Here is a 5,654-nt window from a genome sequence, read left to right on the forward strand (position 1 = left end):
ATTCTGCATCTCGTCTGTTCGCTGATGATACCTCTCTCCAATTTTCATCATCTTCCTGTTTTGAAATTCAAACTATCCTAAATAGAGACCTCGAAGCTCTTAATACGTGGGCCAAAACCTGGTTGTCACTTTTAACCCTGATAAAACCGACGTACTTGTTATCTCGAATAGAAATGTTAGAACTTGTGTTTGACGGATTTTTTTAAACTTTACGGATAGCCATAAACATTTGGGTGTAACTTTGAACTCTAGTGTAAAATGGGGGGACCATGTCGAAGCTATTTACTCTTCAGTTATGAAGAAAATAAACTGCTATGAGAAACTTGAAATTTATATTAAGAAGAGATGCTCTCTTGAGAATTTACTTAATATTTATTTTACCAATCTTAGAGTATGCCTGTGAATTGTGGGATAGAAAAAGCTCAACGCGAAGCTGCAAGAATTGTCAAGGTCTTCTATCTTATGCAAGTGTTCATGCCTTACAATTTGAATACTTGTTTAGAAACTTTATCGGATTGAAGAAAGAGAAGAAGACTTCAACTTTTGTATAAGATGCATAACGATCAAACTCCAAATCTTTCTTCCCTACTTCCTTCTACTGTTCAAGATAAAGCCAGATATCCATTGAGAAATGTAAATAATTATAGAATCCCATATTATAGATTATCGTCAACTTCATCTTCATTTTTACCGTCAACACTTCGTTATTGGAACTCCCTAGACAATTCTGCCAGATCGTCAGCTTCAATTACCATTTTCAAAAATTCTCTAAAACCTATTAACCATATCTCTCCTCCTCCTTTCTTTGGTATCGACGACCGCAAAATTAATATTATTCATACTAAGCTCAGGCACCAGTGTAGTTCCTTAAATTATGATTTATTTCGAGTGAACCTTGCAGAAACTCCGAGCTGTTTGTGTGAACATTTATGTGAGAATGCTTATCATGTTTTTCTTTGAGTGTGTCCTTTTTGATATAAAAAGAAACATTTTAGTTCTGAAATTAAATAATTTAAATTTGAATATTCCCTTAGATCTTGACTTACTGCTATTTGGTAGTCAAGAACTATCTTCAAATACCAATTCGAATCTATTCATATGAGTTCAACATTTTATAAAAGACAGCAAAAGGTTTTGAGAAATCAATATTGTAACCATTGTGACATGCTAAATAGAATATTTACCTTAGTTTGTTACACAGTACAGGCTTTATTGAATATATACTATTGTTGCTTGTATTATTTTGCACATTATATATATTTATTTTTTGCCCTATCCATAATAAAAATGTAATTCTCTCTCTCTCTCTCTCTCTCTCTCTCTCTCTCTCTCTCTCTCTCTCTCTCTAAAAAGATTTATATGTTTATTCATTATCTAACTTTATAAGTATTTAAAGCAATTGTAATTATTTATATGTCATTGTTGTTGTACATGTACATGTTTGATTGATTTTTAAATTAACATTTTGCTTTAAATGCATGGTAAATATGTACACGTGCCGCCCAAATCCAGTTCTATTGGTAGAAAAAACAGACTCATAACAAAATGATCAGGAAAAACATAGTCCAGTCATATAAAATATTTTTAGATATATTTTCTAAAGCGAAAACATTTATTATATATATATAAATACACGAACTGTATATGTAATAGGTAGTTGTGCACACGTACTTTAGTCCCCATCCTCGATAATCCAGGGGTTCCGATCACATACGATCTCTACACCCCTGGACTATCTTATAGTAAAACTGGAGGCAGCTCAGGGGAACAAATCTGAACCAATAACAGGCATTTAAAAGTGTTCTTTGAAGACTGACAGAGAGAGAGACACCTCAAAGCCACACAGCCAACCACAATGTATCATTATACGACTCTAAAGACTAAATAACCTGTTCTGTTGCCTTCAGTTTTACTATGAGATAGTCCAGGGGTGTAGAAATCGTATATCATTGTAACCCCTGAAGTATCGAGGATGTTTAGTCCCCTAAATCTGTCTATATTATTATAAAGAAAAAAATCCTAATAAAATAGGCATGTTTAGCTGACTACATGTTCATCTACTTATAGATTTAGTTGGTGTTGAACTTTGTCTTCTTGCTATAACACGCTGGAGAAATTTTCCAAATTACATTCAAGGATAACAGCCCAGTAAACTTACCGTATTGTGAGCATGCAATACTTGGGTACATAATGTTCTATCTAATTATGTCGACTGGTACACGTACTTGCATGACTCCACCTTCATTAAAACTAGAGATATTCCGACAGCGCGAGTTTTCATTTTAACTACGCTTCAGTGGTTGATGATACGGACAGGTAAGTTCTCCTGTCAAATATGTTCGGCCAATATCGGCCTTTCCTACTGTCTCTTCCTTCAGTCCCCCATCATCTCCCTCGTCCACCTAACGCGGAATTCCTTTTTATCTCACCCCCTCTATTCTAACAGTACTCTTATTTTTCTTTCCTCACTCATTGCCTTCTCCCTTTTATATATGTCCCTATCTCTTTTCCCTGTTATCCCACAAGTTTCTCTTCTTGTTCCTCCTTCTCACAGACACTTCTTTAACATTACACTGTTCTTCCACTCCATCCTTTCTCCATCTCCCATATCATTCTTCTTTCTCTCTTATCGAGCTACCTCGTGATCGTATTTTTAACATACAACCATTCCTTACAGCGCTTCTGCACCCTCCATTCCGCCGACCTCCCCTGCGCGCTTCTGCATCCTCCATTCCGACTCTCCCCTGCTCCCGATTTCCCCCGCTTTTACCACTGGTTCACAACTTTGAGCCCAACGTACTATACTCTTCTTTTAGAATTACCGCTTCATCTACCTCCTTCCTGACATACGCATTTAACCTTCCCCTCTCTTACTAGTACTTCATCTCTTCATCATGCTTTCACCCCCCCCCCCCCCCCCCCTTTGTGCTTCCATCACTCTCCCCTACATCATCCCCACTATCCTCCAAAACATCTACATTCTTCTCCAAACTTATAACCATAAAATATCCTCTCATCATTAAAGAAATCAAATTTAAAACTCATTGTGAACTATATGTTACATAGCAGAGAGACTAACAAACAAACAAAAAATGCAGTGAACAACGTATATCACCTATTTGTTTATTGTTTTATCTCTATTCTAAATAATTTCAATGCGTTTATTCTTAAAACTGCCAGGATGATTGCAATAACAAGAAGCGAAAGATCACAGTTGGAAATTATAATCAACTTTTTACAGCTGAATTTTGGAAAGTGTACCAATTGATTCATCAATGCCTTATGTTTCAATTTACAATTACGTGCTCTATTATAAAAAAATAAGTGTATTATTCCCAAATATTCCTTTCGTTTGATTCAGTGTGACCATCACACTAAACATCAATTATTATCATGTAATAATAATATGGAAGGAAATTGATGATAAACTTGTTCCATCCACAGGTGGTAGGCTAGTTCCTGTGACTCAGAAATAAAAGATTTGAAAGTTCGGTCAATACACATGTCCTGTCTTTATGCAAGATATGATATGTCTAAATCAATTTGGTTTTCGGAAAAATAAGTAGAACCACTGATGTTTTATTCGTTCTTAAAACACTAATGAATAAATACTCACAGGCGGAAAACTAAGAATATGCTTGCTTTGTTGACTTTAACAAAGCTTTTGATTGCGTTTGAAAAACAGGTTTACTATACAAACTTGCCGAACAAGGTATCGGTAAAAATATTTTAAATATAATATGCGACATGTATGAAAAAACACAATCCTCAATTAAATTCAAAACGTTACGACTGACTAATTTGATATTATCAGAGGGGTAAGACAAGGAGACAGTTTAAGTCCTACACTTTTTAATATGTATATAAACGACTTATAAAGCATTCTGAAGTACGGCCCACTCAAACTAGGAGATGTAGAAGTAGGTAGCTTATCTTTTGCAGATGATTTAGTGATTTTATCTGAGAGTCCAGAAGGGTTACAAAAATCAATAACCGGGCTCGAGCTACTGTGCCAAGTGGCAGCTATCAATAAATACAACAAAAACGAAAACGATGATTTTTCGAACGAGAAGCACCACTAAAGACAAATGTATTAAAGTTAAACCATTTCTTTTTAATGGCAAAGAAATTGAACAAGTAAATGAATATAAATATTTGGGTACAAAATTATGTGATAACGGAAAATTTTCGCTAGCTGTTAAGGAACTTTGCGCGAAAAGTAAAAAGGTTTTATTCTAAATTAAACAATACCTTAACGGAATAGCTGATATACCCATATGGCTTTGGAAAAAGTTATTCAATTCCCTAGTCAGACCAGTTTTGACGTATAACTCTGAAATTTGGTATGCTGATTATTATAGCAAGATAGCAAATGCTAGTAAAAGAGCTTGCTCGAACAAAGCATTGTTTGACCCATTTTCCTAAATTGATAAAACACCATTCGAGCAAATTAATTTGAAATTTTGCAAAATGGCTTTGGGTGTTGGAAAGTATGCATTGAATATAGTTTCCAGGGCTGAATTAGGACAGTTTACTTAAGATTGTTTCTTAAATACACAAGCTTTATGCTATTTAAGAAGGATCTCACAAAAAGACATCAACGCCCTGGTGAAACGAGTGCAAATGGAACGTATTCTTGGTTTTTCTATGTTTCTAATATCACAAAGGAAAATAAGATTTCTTATAACTTTGAAAATGCCAATCATTGTAGGACGTTTAAACGTACTCTGAAACCATCATTCAAGAAATCGATACAAGGTACCTTCAAAACCATTTTTACAACTAAGATAAATAAGTCAGATAATAACAGTAAAACTTTTTTGTATAGTAAATTTAAACAAAACTATAAGGACGAAACATATCTTTCTATTAAGGATTTTGAAATAAGAAAATTGCTCGCAAAACTGCGAATTAGCAACAACAGTTTAGAAATCGAGGCGGGTAGGGTAAAAAAGATTCCCCGTTCTCTGCATTTATGCAAATTTTGTAAAGAAATTGAGGATGAAACCCACTTCAAGTGTTCCGTTAACTCTACAGTGACAACAGTTTTCTTTAATAGTCATAAAGATGTAATTAACCACCATTTAACATATTTTGAAAATTTGATACGACTCTTGTCGTCTAATGATCTAAAACTTCTGCAGGATTTAGGCCTCTTTGTTAAAAAGTCACTTGAACTGAGGAAAGCTGGCTTGATAGATGTTTAGTTGTTGTTTTGATCTACGGTACATTATGTGCATGTATGTTTTGCTATCGATCCCTTTTGTATGGATGTAAGGAAGCAATATAGTTGAATTGAATAGAATTTATTATCTAATAGGGGCCTATAACACATTGCATATTTTAATCTGTGAAATCATGAATGTCTTGTTGATATCAAGGATCTTTTATTAATCCTTTTTGATATGGACATAGATGCTATCGGCAATACGTCCATTATTTGTCAATTAAATTCACTCCAATAAATTAAATGTAATTCAATTATTTTCAGGATCAATTTAACATGGCTTATCACTTTCAAAATCCTTCTCACTTATAAATCCTTGAAAAGAAAGAAAAATTACCACCTTATGGTCAAGGGTACGTAACTCTTATAAAAAGATAAAATTCCTCACTAGATGGCGATCCGTACTGTTGTGGTTCCGGGTCTAAAT

Source organism: Argopecten irradians, chromosome 7 (assembly GCF_041381155.1).
Source record: "Argopecten irradians isolate NY chromosome 7, Ai_NY, whole genome shotgun sequence".
In the NCBI taxonomy this organism is placed as follows: domain Eukaryota; kingdom Metazoa; phylum Mollusca; class Bivalvia; order Pectinida; family Pectinidae; genus Argopecten; species Argopecten irradians.